Here is a 25,662-nt window from a genome sequence, read left to right on the forward strand (position 1 = left end):
TCGATTCCTACACAACAAACTCAAAAACTGTCTCTGAATGCCGCAAATCTCTTAACGAGATGGCCACTCATCTGAGAATCAAACTCATCTGGGTGCCTGGACACCAAAATATTGAAAGCAACTGCATAGCAGACGAGCTGGCAGAACAAGGGACAACCGCCGACAATCTTCGCGATAAGGACACGGTGGGTATGCCCATGACTACCTGCAAGCTCCACTTCAGGCAGAGACTGTACACCCCCTCCAACAACCGTTGGAACCCAATCTCAACATGCAACAATTCTAGACTCAAGTGGCCAAATTACAACTCGAAAAGAACTAAAACTCTCCTACAATGTAATAGGGAAGACATCTCCACTCTCCTAAATGCCCTCACGGGCCACTGTCTTCTAGGAACTTATGTGCACAAGCTGGGACTCAGTAACCACGACTTCTGCCGCAGCTGCAAACAGATAGACGAAGAGAAGAGCATTGAACACCTCCTATGCTTCTGCCCAGCGCATAACCTAAAGCGCTTTTAAACTTTAGAAAGCTACACACTTCCGAACCTTGCGGCCATCCGAGGCGTAAGCATTCAAAAACTCTTATGTTTCCTAAAGAGAACAAACTATTTCGTGAAAACAAACAACCCATGAGCTAGGGAAAAGGATTTGCACAGAGATCACGTGGTATCACAAGGGGCCCAGTGTGGCTTACGTGTGGGGATTAGTTATCTAATCTCCAACCACACCTACCTAACCCAACCTAACCTAATCTTTTAAATTTTTGAGATACCTTTCAATGTAGCCCTCTTTACGATCGGACGGCAGTCCTTTTTAAATGTCTTTAAAATGTTTGTTCTGCCTTAGTTATGTTTACGCCTAAATAGTGATATTCAAAATTCTTTGGAATATTTATATTTTAGGCTTTTATCGGGTTTAGTTCAATACTTTGTCCCACTGTCACATAAATCGACAATATTATGATTTTCAATAAGTTGTTTGGCGTTTCTTATTTAACGTATTGACTTTATTTATTTTCCTATCTTGCGTTTTATATTCGGTACATCCTGCATACATAAATATTTCAGCCGGTATTCTGTATGTCGCGTTATGTTCGAATTTGAGATTGTAAATGAAAATTATTAATTCAAACTTTGTATATCTGTTCTTTTTTTTTCATATGCCTCACAAGAACGGCTCTTGTTTTCGTGTAGTTAAAACAAAAAAAAATCCCAACATCAGCGGGTATGTGAACAGTGGTGTGGCAAGACGTCTGGCGAGGCGGTTAGAATGCAGTAAGCGATCCCTGTAGCGATTTGAGAAATGTGTTATCATTTCAGTAACGGTTGGTACTCTCGTGATACGAAATAAAACGCTATTTTCGACATAATGGTGCCACTTCACCCCAAGCATCCTCCGTAGGTCCTTTGTGATGCAAGTTTGTACTCTTCTTAACGAGGTGTCGCTAGCGATGCTCCAGCATTTTATTCCCCAGTTAAGGGTCGGGAGAACAATGGCTATGATGAGCCTTTCTTTAGCCGAAAGTGATAATCCACTGTCTGGCCGAAGTAGCCAATCCATTTTGTCCCACCTCGTCCTTGCTGACCCACAGACTCGGTCGATCTGACTCTTCCTCTTAAGTCTATCACTATCTAAGTAAAGGCTGCGGGCGCGGCCTGGTCAAAGAGCAAAGGTGGCGTGTTGCGTTTTATCAACGTTCAGCATTCAAAATCATTCAAGAAGAGGATGGGGTGCTGCCAGTGGCTAGGAATGCAGTATCATCTGCGAAGGTGGCAAAAAGTGTAGCACGAGCTACTGGGCTTGGGAAATCCGAAGTGTAAATTGTGCACTGCCAAGCCGTGCGGGCCAAGGACGCTTCCCTGTGGGACACTAGCTCGAATTTGACGTAGTCCAGAAAGATGTCCACGAGTGTCAACGGCAAACATCATATTGTCCAGAAATGCCACATCGAGCTTCCAGAGTCCCTCAGGCAATAAAGGCATAAGCTTGTAGAAAAGACCTTCATGCCAAACCCTATCAAAGGCCTGTCTGACATCAAGAAAAATCATCTAGAATGTGGTTCACGACTCTGTGAACCTGTTCAATAGCTGAGTGGCGACTACAGAAACCGAATTGATGGTTTGGTAAAGCGTCATTAAACGTGTCAATATCCAGGAGCCTATTAAGTACGAGCCGCTCAAAACCTTGGAAAACGGGGACAGAAGACTTATTAGTCTGTAGAACTCAGGCGAGCACGGATCTTTAAGCTTTTTGGGGACCAATGTAACTAGAGCACACTACCAAGGGGATGGAAAACGGAAAAGGTTCAGTGAAGCGTTGAAGAGAAGGCAGAGCTGCGCAATGACAGAGTTAGGGAGTGACTTTGCAATTTTACCATCAATCTTATCCATACCAGGAGCTTTTGTGGGAGCCAAGCGCTTTATATGATCACGGACCTCCTCTTTAAGATAAAACCTGTGAGGGTATTGTCTTTTCAGATATCGTGTGCATTTCCATAATGCAAATCCATGATCAATGGCACTAAGATGATTCACAAAAAACCTCGGGAAACCTCTACACACTGCAAAAACAATGGCATTCGAAAGATGATCATTGACCCAGAGAAAATGCGTGGGCCCCCCAGTGGTCAGAATCTGCACGGTTGAGCTGTAGACAACAGACATCAGAGTGTTTCCCCGAGGGGAGGTCTGCAACCCCAGAAGATATGGTGTGCAGTCCAACCACCTCCAATAATAAAGTGGCTACACACAGAGCCGAAAGGGAGCAGAAAATTTTCAGCTGGACACGAATGGAGATGACCAGCGCTAAAATTCTTCCAAACGACGTGTCCAAAATAATAGCGATGGCTTGCAGATGAGGCCCAGTTATTGTGGTGCTCAGGTGTTAGGCCAGGGACGATTTGATTATGACAGCAGCACCACCACGATTTCTATCATCGGTGTGATTGCGCAGTGCACAGCATATCCACGGATTGAAAAGAAAGAATGGCTGGTAAAATGTGTCTCTGAGATTAACAAAATGTCAATATTACGTTCCTGGAGGAGATGCTCAACCTCAAAGGATTTGCTAACTTAATTGCTAGCGCTCCAAATTATGAACTTTAATCCGTAGTTAGTCATTGCGGCGCGATGACTGTATTGCGTGCTTAGACATCACGCTCTGAAACATTTGCAGCGTCGTCGTCATGACTGACATCATTTGATCAAAGCGTTCCAGTAGTTTTTTAATTGCCGCCGATTGGGCATTCACAGCAGCCTTGCTGCTTTAGTATGTTATTAATAAATTCCAAGAGCCTGTCCTGAGCAGGTTGTTTTACCATAGAGGCCTTAGTAGTATATTTAATGTTAAGCTGGCTTAGCGGACGCAACATATTTGTAAACGAATTTGATGGCATTAATGGCTGACTTGAGGAAATAGGAGGACGCAAAGGAAACCAAGCATTCCGGCTCGGGAGCGGAGTAACAACAGTTTTCTTTTTACGCCGTTGACGTTCTGAATTGCTGTTGGACTTAGGTCTCTCACACTGTTATAAATAGGCAGGATAGCTGCGGGAGGACGCACTATGATTTGACCCACAATTGATGCACTTAAACTGATCCTCTTTCCGTGCTATGAATTTATCCTTGTGATTGGTGTCATGGTCGTCATCACACCTAGCACATTTAGGTGAAAACAAGCAAAAGTTTTATGAGTGGCTAAAAGATTGGCATTTGAAACACCTTAAAGGGCCCTTTCTTTGAATCTGTGGTTTTATTGTAACCACTTGATAGTCTATTACTCGAATGCTATAAGCATCTTTGTTGTTTTTAGCTGGTTCTAATTCAACAAAGAATATGTCTGGTTTAGCGCTACAATTTTCACCAGGTGGGTTAAATACATCCGAGGGTTGTGCCTTAATTCTTTAAGTCTGGCAGAGATTTCAACAACCTCAGTAGAAGCGTTTAGGCCCTTAAAGACAATTTGGGAGACCCGCTCGGTTTTGAAGTGAAATAGATTTTGGACCACAGGGTAAATACTTCCATCCTCCACAGTAATTCTACAGGAGAATCTGCCAGTCGTCTTAAGGCGAAAGCCAGTAGTCACAGTTGATAGTAATGCAACTAGTTGCCTAAAACTCCTCTTAATAAAAAGAGAGGAGTACGAGGATCTCGTTATTCCTTGTTTTGATGCATTGGCTGAAGACTACGAACAATGATAAGCTTCAGATAAATCAGGCAAAAGTGTATCACCAATAGAGTTCATTGTCGTAATTCTTCATTATCAGACAAAATAGCAAGACTATTATTTGTTCCTAAGTATGAGGACTTTTCTCTATTAGAAGGGGGTAAAGTGAGTTCACATTTACGACAGAAGCCTAAGCATGTTTGATCCTAATCTAGCCTTAGAAGTGCATTGAATTGGTCAAGACTCCTTCTTTTTCTTAGGTAATTTAGTTGAGTGAACCGCTCTTCATCAGCAACACTCTTGCTAATCAACTTGGGACTTATTTGGTACAGCTAATGATGGTCTACATTTAAGTAGCCAGTTGTCCTGTTTCATACTGAAGTCCTTGGGCAACTTCGCTTCTACATTAACCTTATTTAGATCTTCGTAGCTGATTCATCAGAAACATGAAAAAGGCATCTATTAGCTTCAAAGGCAGATGCCTTGGAATTCCAGTATGTCTTGAAAACAGCTTATTTTATGACCTCATCAGTATTGACTGGCGGTCGGCGGACTTGGTCTTTAGCAGACACTGAATGTTTTGTACCATGTGATTTGTTATCCTTCTAGTAAGCTATCTTATTTTTACAAGCGTCAGTCGTAGAGGCTGCCCGAAAATAATAAACATCCTTGCGCATTGGGATTCTTGCATCCGACATTGCAACAGTCATACGGAAACTTATAAATTTCAAAAAGGAACCAGAAGAAAAACTGACGGCATGCCAATAGCGGGGCACAACTACACAACTCAAAGTTAAGAAAAACCAAACAAATAATGAATAAAACCACTTTTTTATAAAAATATTTGTATTATTTTAGCTTATAATTTCTATCACAACTCTACTTTTGACTTCTACGTTAGTGGCGTACTTCGATTTTATGTCGATACACGAAAAGAACTGTTATTTTCCTACCATGTAGAAGTCCATAACAAAATGTTCTCTTATATTTTGTATTTCTGGTGTAGATTCGAAAGATAGATCTGTATTTCTATGTTCTGTTTTCGCTGTGTGACAAATTTCTAATTCGCTTAATATATTTTGTATTAATTTCTGGTAATCTGGGAAATAGTATACTTCTGTAAACCATTTGGCATTCTTTTTAATTCCTGTGTGTAATAAATATGTATGTCATTTTAATATCTTTTCTTCAAACTCTGCGTATATGGGAATGTCTTCTAGTTATACGCGTTTCTCGTACATTAAAAAGATGTACTAGATTCGTCGGAAAGTATGTAACAGGCAGAAGGAAGCGTTTCCGACCCCATAAAGTATATATTGATCAGGATCACTAGCCGAGTCGATCTAGCCATGTCCGTCCAGATGAACGCTGAGATCGCGGAAACTATAAGAGCTACAATACTGGGATTAGACATTCAGATTCCTCAGATTCCTGCGCAGCGCAAGTTTGTTTCAGCAGCGTGCCACGCCAACTCTAACGCCCACAAGCCGCCAAAAACTGTGGCTCCTACAGTTTTGATGCTATAATAAAAATTTTAACTGAAATGTTTTCTTCTACAATACCTATCAATTTACCAAAAAAAAAAATTTGGCACGCCCACTTAAACGCCCACAAACTTCAAAAAATTGGTCGTTAGGCTTTCCGTCTTAACGTCAGCGTTCAGAAGCCGAATTCATTCAATTTACAAAACGTCCTTTCAACGAAAAAGTCGAAGTACCGGATAATGCTACAATTGTCACAAAGTAGGACATTATTCTTCGAAATTTCCTGAGCCCCAGCGCAATCGCACAATACACGATTCTGCCAGCTGCCCCGATAACCCAAAGACAGGTCCAAAAACTAATAAAATTGACTCTGATTCTGATTCGGAAATCTCCAAATCGATCTCGGTAAACGGCAATGAAACCATCGCACTCATAGATCCAGGCAGTACGCGAACGCTAATTCGTAAGTCATTCGCCGGAAATGTAGGAGTTCTACAACGATGTACTGTCACTCTGAACGGATTTAGTGGTGGGAAATTCCTTTTCACACACAAACTTTTCGTGAAAATTGTGATTGACGATTCTGATTACGAAGTTGACGTTTTGGTCGTAGAAGATAAACTAATGACCGAAAATGTAATTTTGGGTAAAGATATCCTTTGTCGCGATGCAAACAAATTGATCATCCTCGCTAATGAGTGTTACGTAGAGAATATTCGAAAAATTCAGACGAGCTAAGAGCGTTCCTCAGTTGAAAGTGAACTCATAAACGGATTGATATTGGAAAACGCTTCTTGCTTTGCGGAAAAAGCTAGTGAGCTCGGTAGATGTTCCAAAATGGAAATAACCTTAACATCAAACGTTCCCTGCTTCTCTAAGCCCACCGTACGCCTTTTGCACTCAGACCTGTCGCCGGTAATATTATCTCCGAGTTGCTCGAAAGTGATATCATTCGTCTTTCGGACTCTCGTCATGCATCTGGAACTGTCGTCGTTGAAATACAGAATGGTGAACATTGTCTTTGCGTCGACTACCGACGTCTCAACAGTATAACCGTCAAAATACCATTTCCAATGAAAAATCTGGAGGAGCATTTGCCCAATTAGCTGGAAATGCCTATTTTTCTCAGCTGGACTTGCGTATGGGATATCATCAGGTCAAGGTTTGCGAATCATCCAAACAATTCACAGCATTTGTAACTTCAGACGGCCACTACGAATATAAAAGGATGCCGTTCGGCCTCGTCAATGCCCCAACAGTATTTCAAGCGGTAATAAACAAAATCATCAAATGCATGGAGCCAGGTGAGGTACTCGCATATCTAGATGACGTCATAGTTCCCAGCAAAACATTTGATGAGGGTATCCAACGACCTGAAAAATTCTTCCGAATTCTTAAAGAGAGCGGTTTAACATTCGCTACGACAAATTCAAGTTTCTTCAATCAGAAATAACTTTCTTGGGCCTTATTGTCAAGAAAGATGGTATTACTCCGGACGAGAACAAGGTGAGCGCTATCGAATACTTCAAGGTCCCTACTAACGGAAGGGATTTTTGGGTCTATGGGGATTCTTTCGAAAGTTTGTTGAAAGCTACTCCTTAATAACAAGATTCCATACACGATTGTTGCGTAAATCAAAGCAAAACTGCTTTGATTGGGGAAATGACCAGCAACGGGCATTTAACGAGCTAATCTACAAACTATGCTGTGTTCCTGCTCTAGTTCTGTACGACTTTGCAGCACATCATGAGGTACACACAGATGCTTGTGCGATCGGACTAGGAGGAGTCTTATTGCAATCTGTCTTACTTTAGTAGGCACTGTACTGACGCTGAATGTAAATACAATAGCTACGAACTCGAAACGTTGGCCATCGGAGAAACGCTAAAAAGTTTCAGGGTGTATATTCTAGGAAAACCCTGTGAATGCCATGAGCCGCGCTCCCGACTCACCTCCTGGAAAATCCTTACCCTTCTTTCAACTCCACAGGCTACCTTGTAGTCGTTGAAAACGGACCAGGTGCTACAGACGAGTCGCAAAAGCTCGATCCACGTTATCGAGGACCCTATATCGTCGTCAAGGTCCTTGGAAATGATCGTTGTGTAATCGAAGACATCCCAGGTATTCAGATTACAGGACGTAAATACTGTTTTGTCTATTCCTGCGACAAAATCAAGCCGTGGTGCTCCAACATCCCTTAGTTGGATGTTCCCGACGATGACGAGGACCGAATCGAGGACGATCCGAATGCAGGATTGGCCGAGCTATCACGATTCAGTTCTGATGGAGAAGTATTGAACAACAACGGTGTGGCAACTCCGAAGCCAGTTGGCAAATAATTGTGGAACGAAAACGACACGAGCAACGTCACCTCCGCGAGAACGACACATCGCAGCGTACAAATTTCATAACCCAGACATATCTTTTCATTTTTTGTAATCCAGTTGTTTATAATTAAAAATACAATTAATAATACGAGTTAGTGTCATAACTCACCGTTAGCCGCACTATCTATTCGTTTTATTCCTGACAAACCAACAGCGACTAACACATTCCCCTACACAACACCGAGGTATTGAACTATCTCAAGTGTTTGATCCTATGGGTTTCTTAAGCCCTTTTATAATTTATGGAAAAATCGTTGTATATGCGCTGTGATCGCTTAAGCTTGATTGGGACGAAGAGCTGCAACCGAGCTATGCCAGTCAATAGCAAAAATATCGAGAGGATCTAAAGTTAATCGACCTGTGCGCGATGTCTCGTTCTGTAGTCCCACTCCAGGCTGATCTGAGCACTATCTATGCCTCAAGCCGCGCCTATGGCAGAGTCATCTATTCTTGCGTTCAAGACCATGAAGGTTCAGCATAGGTACATTAGGTAACCTCAAGATACAAGGTGGCGCTAGTAAAAGTGACATCTCTGCCCCAACTAGAACTGCAAGAGACATTGCTTATGACATCGTTATTGGCCAAGGTTCGATCAAGTATTCACATAAAGGTTGCGAGGATTAAATATTTCACTGGCTAGCGTCGCATGCAAGCCGCTGGACAACAATTGCCGCAAATAGAGTAGCACTTACACAGAAGCTTTAAGAGATTCAGGGTTGGTGATGATAGAGTCTAAAATAAATCCAGCTTATATTGTTCAATCATCAGCCGCCTGATCAAGCAGCCTGAGTATAGGCAGGGTGCATTCTCGTTAACAGCAGGTTTCGATAAGGACTTAGTTAGTGAATGTTAATTTGTTAAAGACTTTTTGAAGCTTCAGCGAGCTGTTGTATATAAATATCGAATGCGGGGAACAAGTAATCAAGAAAGAACCGGTTTATCTAATTTAACTGTACGCGAAACGGCTGGAGGCCTTCGTTACATAATTTATGTCATACAAAAAGATAAGTTAAAAGAGGAACTTAGTAGGTTTTTAAGTTGTAATAGGTTAAAATCAGTGAAGATACAAGGCTTAAATCCTTTCATCGGTATAGAAGAAGGGTTACAAGTTATTCGTGTAGGCGGGCGATTATTAAATTCTGATTTACCTTGGGAAACAATACATCCAACTTTGATACACTGGTAGAAAAAACATCGTAAATGTCACTATTTCGCCAACGTTTCAACTATTTTTCCCAGCGGTTTAGAACCTAACATGAAAATCGTAAAAACGAAAACGTTAAATAGTTAATTATTTTTTGAATAATCTCGTAGTAAGTTCAACGATTTTTTAATTTCGATCAAATATGTTAAAATAGTACATAATAATTAAATTAATTATGTTCCATAGTAAAAAGTATTATATTTTTATATTTATTTTAAATATTTTCATATTTAGTTCCAGTAAATAGAACATTTCATTTAAATGGTTTTTATAGTTAAAATAATTATAGCCCGCCTTAAAACTCAGCATATTTTTATTTGGATTAAGTAATTCTCTTATTTAAATCAGACTGGGATGAACTTTAATATAAATACAAATTGTATTTAAATTAAATATAATCCCCGTTAAAAGAACTGTACTTTATGTTTGATTTAAATGTATTATTTAAACCATACTATTATGGTGCATATTCAATTTAAACCAATCTGTAGTTTAAAACAAGCGTGATTTATATTTAATAAAGACCCAAATTAGTATGTGTTTTTATTGAAAATAAACGTAAACATATAATCAAACAATTGTTCTGCTTAAACTCTATTTTTTACCATGCTAACACGTTATCATTACTTTTGTTTTAAATACATTTGTACCTAACGTATTTCTTAGAATTTATATGATACATATATACATATACATATTATACATTATTATACATATTTTTTATAATCACACATTTTTTTGTTTTGCCACATTCGTACGCCTGCATGTGCGTACAAAACTTTCCTGCGAGTCATAGTAGTGATAATTTCTTTCGCTTGTTGGTTCCTTTAATGACGGTCCACGAATTATTTAAGATGACAGATGTGAGCAATACAATGTAAATGTAGTCCTTGTAATCTGTGAATAAGAATATGTTATAAGATTTTTGGTAATGGCATAATTTAGAAAAAGTCAAGCTTATCATAAAAAGGTAAAATTTATAAATTTAAAAAAATTATACATTACCAAGTGATACAGTTTTCTGAACTGTCTTTAATAGTTTAAGTTGCTTTTTGTTTTGCATTTGCTCTTCGTAAAAGCAAAAAACCTTTTCCTTAAATGGGTCCCATATATCAAATTGCTTCTTTCTCAGGGTACAATATGTTGAAATAAATTTGTATCTATAAAGAAAAAGTTAATAAGTTTTATAATAAGTTTCGAGTAGGTGTTTTTATATAAAGGGATTTAAATAAGACAAAAATATTGTTTAAATTTATTTCGTTTTTATTTTTTTTTAAATATCAAAATTAGTTAGATTTAAAGAAAAATCACGTGAAAGAACCAAAAAATATTATAAAGAAATAGATGAAACGACTGCGACGCCACAGAACCGAATGCAACGGCAGCGTAGCGTCTTTTTTGCGCCTTTTTAGTGTTTTCCATCTCGTGCATTTTACTCCTTTTAATTTCCTTTCATATTCTTCATTTCTTTCGCGTATTTTTTATCCACTTCATGTTTATTACCCAATCGCATATATTTTATTGTTTTTAAATGTAATTTTCTTTTCAGCTTTGTTTATTTCGTTAAATGTATTATCTAAATTTTCACGAAATAATAACGCGCACAACAAAGAAGAAACTCAAAAAGGAAAAATGCGACAAAAAAAAACGTGGACATGCACATGCCTTAATACTAAGTAATTATTGTATTTTTATTTGACTCACCTTTTTTCTATACTTTTCACTTTTTTATTACACTTAAATGAACACTTGTCTACCGAGCTCTATTAATCACTTTTACATCCGATCAGGAGAGCCGCTTGCTTCGAAATGATCGCGGGATTCGCTACAAAGCGGAGTGTCAAAATATTTCGTATATACATACATACATATGCATGTGTGCAAAAAGGACGCACAAAATCTGTAGCGTGCCGTTACTTTACAATAGAGGTCAAAGTAATGGGGAAGAAAATAAGAAAATATGTACAAATAAGTCCTTAAGTTTAATAACTTCTATATGTCAATTTAGTATTATTTATTTTATTTTATTATATTTATATATTATAAGAACATATCTTATTGTTAAAACATCGGTACACAAGAAATATTTATGGCTTCTGCACATACATATTTTCTTGGCCACCAATGTACAAATGCGAATGGAAGAAGAAGACGCGCTTGCGTTTGCCGTTTTGCTTGTTCATATTTGTCTCTAATTTGTCTGAATGTATGTAAGTATGCACATTGTGCCGTTGGTTTTAGTTTTTCGTTACGGCCCAGCGTTTACAATGCAAGCACATTTTTTCTTTGGCTAAGCATGTTTTTGTACTTTTAATAGTAAATTACAAAGCCAAATCTTATGATAATTGTCATGGAAATAGAAAGAGGCTGCCGGTGGTTGGGCAGCCGTAACTAAAACCCTTTTCTTTAAATATTATTTTATTATTTATTTTTATATTATATTATATATTATTTATAATTTTATTTTTATATATTTTTCTTTTGAAAATTACTAATAATTTAAATTATGTTGTGTATATGGGTCACAAACTTAATACATATACATACCTATGTAATTTGATTTATAATTTACAATTATTTGGTCAAATACAAATTTTGAAAACGTTCTATATTCAAAATAAAAGAGTAAATATTCCGAACAAATTGAAAAAGTATTTACTTGAAATATAAAAAACCATCAAATATACTATGAATTCAACTACTTTTTGTAATAGTTAAAACCAAGATGGCCACATTGGATTTGAATGTGACTAACTTGTTTTTAAATATAAATCACTTTGAATTGAATACTTACATATTTGACATACGGCTTAAATATGTTTTTTATTTAAATGAATGGTTTTAATATTTAATATGACTATGCATGGGAGTAAAAAAAATCAAATAAAAATATATTTGATTTCACTTCGTGTTTTTTCTACCAGTGTACCACATGATCTCATGGCAGTTGAAACCCTAGTTGAATACACACATCTGATTTGCGGCAGAAGTATTGGATTTTCAAGTGCAAGAAGGTAGCTCGCAAGGCTGTTAGAAGATGCGTCGTCTGCTTTCGGCAGCGCCCTGTCCTAGAACAACATCTATGGGTGCGCTTCCAAAAAGCGGAGTGCGAGACAGTATTCATCCGACTGAGCGCGGTCAGCCGTGCGGGCTTAGGGAAGCGTCACCGTTCTCAGACTAGGGTGAACAGGTGCTGCGCTCTCAAGGATCACTCCTTTCGATACACCACTGCCTGTCCCTTGCTCTGACGCGGATGGTCCCAATGGGGTTTCCGCTCAGCCCGCGCGGACAGTCAAGGCTAAACACCAGGAAGCTGCCTCGCGCTTTACTTTACTTCTACCCTAGTGTAAGCGAACGTTCCACCCTAGCCTCACCCTTCTGCTTATTTTCAGGGACGTTTCCGCGTGGCTCGATCTGTCTTGCGTGTCTGTCGTGATGTGGTGGCTGGCTTGCTGCTGAAAATGTCTTGCGCTCTGCTCCTGGCTGCGCCACTGGACGTAGCGTGGCTTCTCGTACTCGGGGTTTCGGGCGTACGCCGATCCGGGACTTCACGAGTCGAGACCCTAGGGCTCTCCTGGACAACTCCACTCGAGACCGTACCGATCGACCGCTCTCCCTTCTGGCTTGTTATACTCGGGATTCACCAGGCGTAACGCCTGGACATAGTTCATAGGAATGAACAGCCCGTCTTGACCTAGCTGTGTGATGCCCTCTGGACCTCAGCTACCTGCGTCTCAATTTGGAGATTCCTGGTATCCCAATCCCGAATGTCTCGACTTAGCGATCTTGCTCCCTGTAGGCTCCCATGGCGCTGCTTTTTCGACGACTCGACTTGTTGTAGCTCCCTTGTAGTATATTTGGTTGACTGACTGTTCACTTTGGTACCTTGACTGATCTTGACGGTTTGACTCCTCGTGATCGACTGATGCTGCTTCCAGCGCTGGGCCCACTTATATAGGGCTCCTGGTACCATTAATTCTTGGCATCTGCGCACGGCACCACTTCAGGGTTCAAAGACAGCGGTTTTACCGTTCGACCTTTCGCCCTCTGCACACGGCCCCACACTAGGGTGCTAAGCGCGGCGATCTACCGGTAACCCTTCGCTCTTTCTCTCCAAGCTCTCTTTCCTCGTACTCTCCAAACTCTCTTGAGGCGAATTCTCCAAGTTCTCTCGAACTAAATTCTCCAAAACTCTCCCGAACTGAATTCTCCAAATTCTCTTGAACTGAATTCTCCAAACTCTCTGGAACTGAATTCTCAAAACTCTCTTAAACTGAATTCTCCAAATTCTCTGGTAAGGGGCCGGCCATCTGTCGCTGCTGAGATGTGTGAGGAGTTGTTCAACTCCTCACAAACTCTAATTTTAAGGTTTTTTTTACATAATAATAGGTTAGGTTAGGTTAGATAGGAGTGGGTGGAGATTAGATAATAATCCCCACACTTAGGCCACATTGGGCCCTTGTGATACCACATGATCTCTGATTAGATCCTTTTCCCTAGCTCATGGGTTATTTGCTTTCGCGAAGTATTTTGTTCTTCTTAGGAAACATAAGATGTTTCGGATGCTTACGCCCTGAATGGCCGCAAGGTTCGGAAGTGTGTAGCTACCTAGGGCTTGAAAGCGCTTTAGGTTATGCGCTGGGCAGAAGCATAGGAGGTGTTCGGTGCTCTCCTCTTCGTCTATCTGTTTGCAGCTCTGGCAGAAGTCGTGGTTACTGAGTCCCAGTCTGAGCGCATGAGTCCCTATATGACAGTGGCCCGTGAGGGCATTTAGGAGAGTGATGATGTCCGCCCTGCTACGTTGTAGGAGAGTTTTTGTTCTTTTCGTTGTTGTTGTAGTTTGGCCATGTGAGTCTAGAATTGTGGCAAGTTGAGATTGAGTTCCAACGGTTGTTGGAAAGTGTGTACAGTCTCTGCCTGAGATGGAGCTTGCAGGTAGCCATGGGCATACCCACCGTGTCCTTATCGCGAAGGATGTCGGCGGTTGTCCCTTGTCTTGCTAGCTCGTCTGCTATGCAGTTGCCTTCAATATTGCGATGTCCAGGCACCCAGATGAAGTTGATTCTCAGATGAGTGGCCATCTCATTAAGAGATTTGCGGCATTCAGAGATTGTTTTTGAGTTCGTTGTATAGGAGTCGAGGGCCCTGAGGGCTGCTTGACTATCCGAGAAGATGAAAATATCTATGTCATGATGTACTGACGTGTCCAGGTGGGTCATGTCTTCCTGAATTGCCATGACTTCCGCTTGGAAAACACTACAGTGGTCTGGTAGGCGGAATGAGACTTTTATGTCTAGTTCCGGAGAGGAGACACCCCCGCCTGTTTGGAAGTTGAGCTTGGAGCCGTCTGTGTATATGTTGACAGCGGTTTCGAATTGGAGTGGGAGGTTGTCCCGGTCTGTACGGGTGGGTATGAAGGTCTTGTATCTTCTTTCGAAGTTGACTATGGGTAGAAAGAAGTCTGTACTGCGTTGTAAGGATGTATGTTTTGATATGATATTTGAGTGACCCGTAGAGCCTGTGGTTCATGCGGCTGCTCCACGGAGTCTCAGCGGATGCTTGCAGATGCCCAGCTTTTGGCAAATAGGTCCAGGGATTGGAGGTCGAGAATTGTGTTTAGTGCTTCAGTGGCGGTGGTGCGAAGCGCCCCACTGATGCAGATCTCAGCGCTTCTTTGGATCTTGTGAAGGATCCGGAGGTTGCAATTCTTTTCTAGGGAAGGCCACCAAACATTGTATTCCGTAGAGGAGAATGGGCCTGACTATTGCAGTGTATAGCCAGTGAACTATCTTGGGGGAGAAGCCCCACTTCATCCCTATGGCTTTTTTACAAGCGAAGGGGGCTATTGCCGCTTTGCGTGTGCGATCTAGGATGTTGTCTGTCCAGAGTAGCTTTTTGTCAAAAATGATACCTAGGTTCTTTGCTTGGTTGCTAAGGGTTAAACGCGTTTGGTGTAGTTTTGGGAGAACTAGATTTAGTACCTTATACTTCCTTGTAAAGAGAACTAGTTCGGTCTTTTCTGGGTTAACTCCCAGTCCACAGACAACCGTCCACATGGAGAGGGTGGATAAGGCTGTCTCCATTAGATTGCAAAGAGTTTGCGGGAATTTGCCTTGCAGCTGGATAACCACGTCGTCCACGTAGGCTACCACTTTAGTGCCCGCCTCTTGTAGAATTGATAGCAGTTTGTTGACCCCTAAAACCTATAGAAGAGGTGGGAGTACGCCCCCTTGTGGGGTTCCTCTGCTGACATTCCTGGTCGAGTGGGCTGATCCCATAGTGGAGTACACTACTCTGCTGGCTAGCATGGTGTGTATGAGTCCCACTATGGGCCGCTCAATGCCCAGTTCAGTCAGAGCACCGGTAATCGACGTTGGGGTGACGTTATTAAGGGCGCCTTCTATGTCGAGAAACGCTGCCAGAGAGTATTCCTTATTGCGGAAATCTCTCTCTATACTGGATACTAGAGAGTGAAGGGCGGTATCTGTTGATCTACCCTTACGGTACGCGTGCTGTGCGTCGGAGAGTAGGCTTTGGTCGATGATTAGCCTGATATGGGTGTCAATAAGCCTTTTCAGGGTCTTCAACAAGAAGGAAAAGAGACTAATCGGACGGAAGTCCTTTGGGTTGGTGTGGGAGCGTTTGTCGGCTTTCGGTATAAAAATTACCTTAACGTCCAGTCATCTTGTAGGAATATGGTTTAGAGCAAGGCAGCCGTGGAAGATGGCTGTCAGCCAGGGTAGGGAAATATCTAGTGTCCGTTGTAGCTGTGCCGGGAAGAACCCATCTGGGCTTACAAGAGTTAACAGCACTGAATGCGGCCAGGGCTCGATAGGTTGTCTGTGCTCTGGTCGTCTAATGTCTCCTCTATGTAGAGGTCCTCCACTACATGGGTGTTTTTAGGGAAGTGGGTGTCTAACAGTAGTTCAAGGGTTTTCTGACTGTTTGTGCCTAACCGAAAAAGACACTTCTGGGTCACACCGTGGGACAAGGGGGTAATGAGCACTTGTCACTGGCACGGGGACGCTTTGCTGGCAGGTCGATCGCGTCGCGGCAATGGTTACTGCGATGCCGAACCACAGGCGATGCGGAACTGCGCTGAGGTTGAGCTTACGTGATTAGCTGCTAGTTGAGATAGTGTATTACGAGCCCCATTCCTAGAAGTAGGAAGTAGAACCGCGGAGTTATGAGGTGCGTTGATAACTGATTTATTCTTCATTTGATACATACTTAGAACACGGAAGTTTAGTGTAATGATTAGTGAAATAAGCTATATTCTAAAGTAGGTCAGAGAATTATTACTATGGTAGCAGTTTGTGCAGTTGGCACGGCTGACACTGCATGATGTGCTGACTGCATTGTGGCGTCAGTGTGCCGTTGAGTCGGTGAGAAGGTGAGTCAGTGAGACATATAATAAGCTGATCAGCAATTCTCATATGCAGTGGGTGCTACTGAGCTCCTGGTACTGATACTCCAACATATGCTGACTGCATTGGCGGGTCAGTGTGCCGTTCAGTCGGTGAGACGGTGAGTTAGTGCGACATGTAATATGCTGATCAGCAATCCTCATATGCTGTGGGTGCTACTGAGCGCCTGGTACTGTTCCCAGCTTGGCTACTGCATGATTTGTGGGGTGTGGTCATGTTGAGCACCTTTGGGTACGAACACTGACTGTTTTCCGTCCAGCTGTCAGCATTGGTTTTTAGATAGCCAATGGTTGCTGGAGATTTTGCTAAAGTTTTTCTGAGTCTGAATGCTTCCGCAGTAGATTCTATGCTACTGCAAAAATTAGCCCAAGCTCTTCGTTTTAATATTCTAATTTCCTTTTTATGTGGGATTACTTTTGTATGGTATAAATTCCAGGAAGATTCGATATTGTTGTATTTAGCTCTATTGAAGTAAGTTCTACACTCTCTTTTAAGGTTCGCCAGGGTAGCGATCCACCATGGGGGTTTGTGCTTTGTTTTGACTGTTCTGCTTGGGCAAGCCCTTTTTAAGGCCTCACCGCAGATATCAGTAAAAGTGTTAACTAGGTTATCTAATTCTTGACCGTTGGGTACGTGCGTCGGTGGAGCGTGTAGGTTCCTGTTGAGGATATTTTTGTAGTATCCCCAGTTGGTTTATTTTAGATTAGTAATGTTCTCGGCGGGAGGACAGTCTAGAGTTATTGTAAATTCTATGTAGAATGAGTAATCGATCCCCACCTTCCACTCTTATAGCTGGTTAAGTAGGGGATCAGATATTAGAGTAATGTCAAAGTCATCCCTCCTATTCTAGTGATGAAAGTTGGGTCATTACCTTTGTTGCAGATGAATAGATTTGATTGAAGGAGATAGTCGTAGAGTAACTCACCCCTTTCGTTTGTGTTTGTACTTCCCCATTGTGTGTGTTGTGTGAGATGATGAGTGTATAGTATGAGTTGTTGTGTAGTGATGTTTGGTAGAGGCCCTTCGTAGTCGTGAGCCAGATAGAATGATGCTATGGTGTGCTGAGTGTTTTCGTTTAGCTCCAGTCTGACCGTGGTGAGGTCGCCTTCGCTAAACTGTGGAATAATAAATGTGTTAAAGTTTGTCTTTGTAAGAATGCAGGTTCTGGTTTTACCCTTATCCTTGGTGTAAAATAGCTCGTATAGGGGGGTTGATAAGCCACATATGTTGTTACCAACAATCCATGGCTCTTGAATGAGGACTACGTCTATGTTGCCTGTTGCCAAGCGGGTGAGGAGGGCACCGGATGCTGCCTTGCTATGGTGCAGGTTAATCTGCAGGAACTGCACCATCTTTAGGACCGTGGTCGCGCTGTGTACCCTCCGCTGCCTCCGCTATGTCCTGGAGAACGGTACGCCCTGGGCGGGTTATGTCCTGATTGCACAGCCGCTTCAGGCTCTCTGTCAGCTCCGAGTCGGAGCTCGGGGGACAGGCAACCAGGTTGTCTATCGCTAGCTTATCTGTGTCGTAGATGCGTAGTTGCACCGGTGTTGTTGGGCTGCGAGGGGTTCCAAGCAGGCCTGGTTCGAGAGAACTAACACGTTCATGGTGACGCGCTCGGTTTTCTCCACCTTGACCACCTTCCAACCGTCTGTTGGAAGCTTCGGGTTGAACATGGTCAGCAGGATGAGTATAGCCTCTGGTTCCGAGGGTTCCGACGGCAGCCACACCCTCGCTCTCGATCAAGACGGGATGTCAGCGGCCTCGCTAACTGCCAACTTGGCCCCGGGTAGACCTCGCTGACCTTGTTAATGACAGCCTTATAAAGTGCTGCCGATCTCTCGTCTTCACAGGCGATCAACTTAACATTGCCCTGGTACCACCCCGCATCTGTGCAATCGGGTGGCGGACCTGTGTTTTCGTCCAGCACTTTCAAGGCCACTGACGCAAGGGCCCGTCTAACCAGACCCCGTTGGTTCCTTGGGATCCTTCCGCCTTCATCGCTCTGGTCGATGACTCCAATGATCTTCCGATCCTTTACTACTTCAGCAAGGGATCTCGACCATGTGCCGCGGTTGGTTACTTTGGTCTTCTCGGTCGCTGGATGAGCTGTCTCCATCGACTTCTCTCGTTTGTTGCTGTTGCTGGTGGTCATAGCGATGTCGAAGTCTGGGATTACCGCCGTTGCCCAGGCTATGTCCTCTTGGATTTTTAGGTAATCCAATTTTGACGTTTGATCCTCACGTATCGGGTTGGTGGCCAGCCGCTTGAGGATCCGGAAAGTTTTCTTACGTTCAAGAGGTCCTGCCTGGTTAGGTGGTATCCGCTGTACCCGGGTAAGGCTGACTAAGAACAGGCGGTCGCCACTAGCCTGAGCTCACCGTTTGAGACTGAGTTTTTTGATTGACTCTCGGCACGGTACGAGTGACACCTTAGTCCAGCCCGGGGTGAGATGAGTTGTGTGGGTAAAGAAGAGGTAGGTTCAAAGAGTGTAGAAAGGGGGTATATGTGAGCTATTTGTCGGAGGCGGCAGCACAAGCGCGACATCGGTACTGCTACGGCGCAGATACCCGCTGACTGTCCGGGCCGTGTCCAACTTCCACGCTTATTCGTAGCTACCCTGGAGAACCAGGGCGCTCGCTATCCGCAACCTGCGACCCGTTCGGTAGTCTTCAGCTCGGCGCCCTCCGACCCATCCCACTAACTCTTTGGTCGAAAATACATAATAATAAGACTGTAGTGATATTTCGGTTTTCACTATTCTTGATTTGGGCCACACCCACATGAACCACTCCCTTACGCGAAGGTAATTTTAACGATATGGATTTCAATTTTTTATTCCCTTGCAGAGGGTATTAGGATTTCAGTCAGAAGTTTTGCAACGCAGTGAAGGAGACGTTTCCGAAATATATATATTCTTGAGCACTAGACGAGTCGATCTAGCCATTTCCGACTGTCCGTCCATTTTTATGCAAACTAGTCTCTCAGTTATAAAGTAATGAGCTCTAAATTTCCCCAAAATCTTCTTTCTTTTGCAGGTAGTATATAAGTCGGAACCAGCCTCGGCACGGTACGAGTGACACCTTAGTCCAGCCCTGGGTGAGATGAGTTGTGTGGGTAGGGAAGAGGTAGGTTCAAAGAGTGTAGGAAGGGGGTATGTATGAGCTATTTGTCGGAGGCGGCAGCACAAGCGTGACGTCGGTACTGCTACGGTGCAGATACCCGCTGACTGTCCGGGGCTACTTATTTTCGCTTCTTGTTGGGGGCTTGGCGGTAGCCGGGCCGTGTCCAACTTCCACGATGAGTCGTAGCTACCCTAGAGAACCAGGGCGCTCACTATCCGCAACCTGCGACCCGTTCGGTAGCCTTCAGCTCGGTGCCTCCGATAATATTATCAAAATCGGACAACTATATCATAAAGCTGCCATAGGAACGATCAGAAAATTTGTGGGAAAATAATATGAAACAAATTAAAGCTTCGTTGTTTTTTAACATATTATCTTATACTTATGGGAATATAAATTTTTGTGTTTTAAGGAATTTCGAATTTAATAATTATAACTGCAATGGTATACAAACTTCGGCTTGCCGAAGTTAACTTCCTTTCTTGTTTTTCAATTCTGTATTTGATTTTGACCACGCCCAGTCGCCGGCTGACTGGGCGTGGTCAAAATCAAATACAGAATTGAAAAACAAGAAAGGAAGTTAACTTCGGCAAGCCGAAGTTTGTATACCATTGCAGTTATAATTATTAAATTCGAAATTCCTTAAAACACAAAAGAAGAATCCCATATATATATAAAAAAAACCCCATAGAGTATTTATATTCTTGATCAGGATCACTTGCCGAGTCGATCTTACCATTTAGTGTCCGTCTGTCAATAGGTCCGTCTGTCCGTGTGAACGCTGTGATCTGGGAAACTTTAAAAGCTGCAATGCTTGCATAAGGCATGGGAATTCTACAGATTCCTGCGCAGCGTCAGTTTGTTTCGTCAGTGTGCCACTCTACGGCTCTTACAGTTTAAGTGCTAGATTAAAATTTAAACTGAAATGTATTAGTCTCGTCAATACCTATCGATTGACCCAAAAAAATGTTTGCCACGCACACTTCCACGCCCGCAAACCGCCCGAAATCTTCGAAAAATCGTTAATATGAACGCGTATATCTCGGAAACTATCAAAGACAGAGACTTGGGTTTTCAGATTTAGGTTCCAACGCCCACAAGCCGCCTAAGCGTGTGGTGCCCACAATTTTCATGCAAGGCTTGCCATGCCCACTCTAACTCCCATAATGCTTAAATCATTCTACCGCCCACATAACCATATTTTGAGATCGCGGGTAGGTGGAGCATTTCAATCTCTCGAAAGAATGTAACAGACAGATGGAAGCGTTTCCGACCCCATAAAGTATATATATTCCTGATCAGGATCACTAGCCGAGTCGATTTTGCCATGTCCCTCTGTCCGTCTGTCTGTCTGTCCTCGGGTCCATAGGTCTGAGAACTCGGAAACCATAAGAGCTAGCCTATTGGGATTTGGCACGCAGATTCCTGAACTTCCTGCGCAGAGTAAGTTTGTTTCAGCAAAGTGCCAGGTCCACTCTAACGCCCAAAAACCGCCCAAGCCTGTGGCGCCCACAATTTTCATGCTAGATAAAAAATTTTAGCTGAAATGTGTTGGTCTCGTCAATATTTATCGATTGATCCAAAAAAATTTTAAATACCATATGTCCGTATGAACGCTGAGATCTCGGAAACTTTAAGAGCTACAATACTGGGATTAGGCAGTTAAAGCCGTTTAAAAAACATCTGAATAAGAAAATAACTTCAAATGAAGTCTGAAGACAATTACAGAGTTATATCGAAATATCTTACCCACACTACTTAAGGGCATAGAGTCCGGCGTAACGCAGAGATAAATGGGAAATGGAGAAATGCAAGCAGCAAAGCGAGATTGAAATGAGCCACCTACCCGGGATCTCCATATATGGTTATGTGGGCGGTAGACAGATTTATGCGTTATGGGCGTTAGAGTGGGCGTGCCAAACTTTTTTTGGATCGATAGGTATTAATAAAAACAATACATATCAGATAAGATTTTTATTTTGGCATCAAAACTGTAGGAGCCACCGTTTTCGGCGGCTTGTGGGCGTAAGAGTGGGCGTGGCCCCCTGCTGAAACAAACTTGAGCTGCGCAAGCTCATCTTCGCACCCTAACCACCTGGCGAGAGCTCTAACAAGGTTGAGCAACCAATCACGTTTCTTCGCAATGACTTACCCACCCAGCGACCGACTTGAGGGATGCTCAACCAGAATGCAGTCTTAGTATACTATTAGTTAAATTTTAAGGTTAAGATTCGTTAACTTATTGTTAGTTCCAAAATTGGGACAAGATTCAATAAATAAAAGCAAAGATAATATAAAAAAAAAAATATTTAACTGAAATAGTCTCGTTAATACCTTTCGATTGACCCAAAAAAAAGTTTGCCACGCCCACTCTAACGCCCATAACGCACAAATCTGTCTACCGACCACATATCCATAAATTGAGATCGCTGGTAGGTGGCGCATTTCAATCTCCATTTTGTCCCTTTAGCTGAGTAACGGGTATCTGATAGTAGAGGTACTCGACTATAGCGGTCTTACTTGTTTAAAATTTGCTTTTTTTCTTGGACTTTACCAATGGTTCGTGTCTATAATTCGTATCTATATTATAATCAAACAAAAACACCTCTTAACGATGTAAGGAGTCGTGACGATCTCACCTTCAACATACAAAAGTTCTGATATACAACTTATAGCGTTTGAGTAAGCACATACAAAATTCTATGTTGTCCAAGTTACGGGTGTACGAAATTTAGCTATTTATAGCTGTTTTTCTGCAAAATTAGGGAGTACAACTAAAGATTCTTATATTAATATTAAATTAAGCTGTTCAACATCATCTAAAATTTTTAGGACATGATTATAAATTTAGATAGATAAAAAAGTTCAAATAACGGCAAAATATCAGCTAAAAACATTTTGGAAAAATTCAAGTTTAAGGAGTTGTACTGCTAACTTGATATCAACTTAGCAGAACAACTAAGGTTTTTTAAAAAATAAATTTTAAAAATGAAGCGACAAAATTATTTCTTTCACGAATAATTTACGGAAAAGTAACGGCAAAATATCAGTTAAAAACATTTTCGAAAAGTTCAAGTTTACGGAGTTGTACTGCTATTTTGATATCAACTTAGCAGAACAACTAAGTTTTTTTTTTTAAATCAATTTTAAAAATGGAGCGACAAAATTTATTCTTTCGCGAATAATTTACGAATAAATAACGGAGAAATACCAGTTAAAAACATTTTGGAAAAGTTCAAGTTTAAGGAGTTGTACTGCTAACTTGATATCAACTTAGCAGAACACCTTATAATTTTTAAAAAAATTAAGCGTCAAATTTATTTCTTTCACGAATAATTTTCGGATAATTAACGGCAAATTGTCAATAGGAAAAAAGTTTGGATATCAAAAGTTGTTTTGCTAACTTGATGCGTATCTTTTTCTGCTTGTTACTTTTGAACGGAGCATCCGATTTTACGAGTGGCATCCGACGCGTATTTTAAGTGAGTAGGTTAATAGCGGGGGTATTTATCACCACAGGCCCCAACAGATTTTTAAATTTTCTAAATTTTTAGTTTTACACTTTCACGGCTCTTTCTCCCAAACCAACTGTCTTTTCTAAAGTCTTGGTATGCAATCCTCTTGTTTTTGCAATACCTTTAAATTCTTTTATCACTCGAGGAAATCGGACAATTAAAGTCAATTTTTCTTATATTCGTGTATATATAGTAGTCGCCTTCGCACACCCTCCTGGTGCGCTTTGTCACAACTTGGACTACCGTTCACAGTGATACACGACAAGAACTACCATGAAGAAGTCCAAAACAAATTGTTCTCTTATGTTTTGTATTTCTGGGGTATTTTCGAAAGATAGATCTGTATATCTGTGTTCTGTTTTCGCTATGTTACAAATTCACATTCGTTTATTATACTTTCTGTTCAGTTTATTGCTTGTCCCGATAGTTTGAGAGCGACCCGATCAGCTGATCGTTCGCTCATCTGGACCTGTGTAGGGCAAGAGCATGAGAAGGTACGAAAAAAGAAGAAACAGTCTGCACGGTCGAACAACGCTGAACGCACGCAGCCGGTCAAACAAAAAATTTTACACTTTTGTCATACAGTTGTATATTTGAGTTCAAAATAATTATAACATTTTGAAGTTATTCTTTTGTGTTTGTCTTTGCCTGAGAACCTCTCTAACAATGAACCCTTGTTGACCTAATACAAGGGGACAGAACTATACGAGTACATGGTGGCCCATGAAAGGAACCTGCAAAGCAAATAAAGTTCTTACATCAGAATTCCGTTAAATAAATTCCGTTAGATCTCGGCTGCGTCAGATCGATATGCCAGCTCAACGAAGCCGTGCAAAAGAAGACATCGATACATAAGCGCAATAACAGCAACCCGGACTTTGCAAAGCGCCCTCTTATCCTCGCTTCCTCTTTGTGGTGTAGTTCTGGTATGCACAACTGAGTGAGTTACCAAGTTGTGTGCGAGACAACTGTTACCGATTTTTCTATTAAATAATTATTCGGGGTGGTGAGTTGCGGAGGCCTTAGTCGTACACTTGGCAACATAAACCTGAGTCGGATGTTTCAGATTTGGACAACTTGGTGAATTTACAATCAGATCGTCACCAAGCGTTTAGGTCTGTGTTACAGAATTTTAATAAAGATTCGCAGGAAAGGACAACTAAAATGTATCTAAAAAAAGGGTGGATCAAGTGGATGAACTACGGAACCCTTTTCTTGAGACGCACTCGGTGATATTTAATTTGGATGGATTTGATGATTCAAGTTTCGCCACGAAGAATTCCTAATCAGAATTTGAGGAGCGTTATATGGACGCCTATTGCGCTCTCGCCGATCACTTCGACAAGCTTGGACCAGAAAATACTACGCCGACAGCAGCAGCCGAGAACGCCGACACGGAGTTGCGAGTAAACATGCCGCCAATGACGGCACCTAAATTTTCCGGTGCGTGTGTGGACTGGCCAGGCTACTACGATGCCTTCACAAGCCTAATACATAACAACAATAATCTGAGCAATGTCCAAGGATTGCACTTTCTTCAGGAGTCGTTGCCAATCAGTCGTGATAATGACATTCGTCAAATGCACCTCACAGATGTAATCTATGCAGTGGCTTGAGGAATAATGATCAAAAGTTACAGCAATCCTCGACTCATTTTCTCACACCATATGAAAGCATTCTATGCGATTCCCAGATTGCAAAAAGATGAAACCGATTATATACGGTCGATGCTAGGCACGGTCAATGTTGGCCTAGCTACCTTCCGCCGTGTTCAAGTCTTGGACGGGGAATTGCAGCACTGGTTGGCGCATTACGTAATATCGAAGCTTCCCAAGGAGACACACAACGCTTTGGAGGACCATCAAGGAATCTCTTCAAAAGCTCCATCATATAGGGATTTGGAATCATTTCGATCGGCTAGTCATAGTGGATGGGGTTGAAAATCGAAGCTCGTCCAAACGCGTGCGAGTGCATAATGCACAGGAGCACTCAAAGCTTTCGAATAACCCTTGCTATCACTGTAGCGGCCACCACATCTTGCGTCGTTTCCCACCTTTCTTGGCGCTGGACTGTTACAAGCGCAAGGATACGGTCAGCAGGGCTAAATTATGTGTCAATTGCTTGAGTAAGTCGCATGCCCTGTTTCGCTGCACCAGCAATCAGAGCTGCCATGTTTGCGGTAAGCGCCATCATACGTTGCTACATTTCCCGGTTCCGGCTTAGAACCAGCCGTTGCACCACGCTCAACCGCGTCCTGCCCGGCCGCTGACACCGCAGTTTGTGTCGCCGGAATTCAGGGAAACAGTGTCTACACTACAACATCGTAGCAGAATCCACACGCATCTTACAGATGT

The 25,662-nt window shown here is 42.0% G+C and overlaps 1 long non-coding RNA gene across 1 annotated transcript; it reads right to left on the minus strand.

The window, feature by feature from the left end:
- Positions 1-9,810: 9,810 nt before the first annotated feature.
- LOC139354472 (uncharacterized) lies at positions 9,811-11,096 on the minus strand. Its single transcript, XR_011605429.1, has 3 exons — positions 10,946-11,096; positions 10,247-10,401; positions 9,811-10,138 (listed from the first exon to the last, which is right to left on the minus strand). It is a non-coding gene; the product is annotated as an uncharacterized lncRNA (long non-coding RNA).
- Between the last annotated feature and the right edge of the window lie 14,566 nt (positions 11,097-25,662).

Source organism: Drosophila suzukii (genome assembly GCF_043229965.1).
Source record: "Drosophila suzukii chromosome 2 unlocalized genomic scaffold, CBGP_Dsuzu_IsoJpt1.0 scf_2c, whole genome shotgun sequence".
NCBI classification, from domain to species: Eukaryota; Metazoa; Arthropoda; class Insecta; order Diptera; family Drosophilidae; genus Drosophila; species Drosophila suzukii.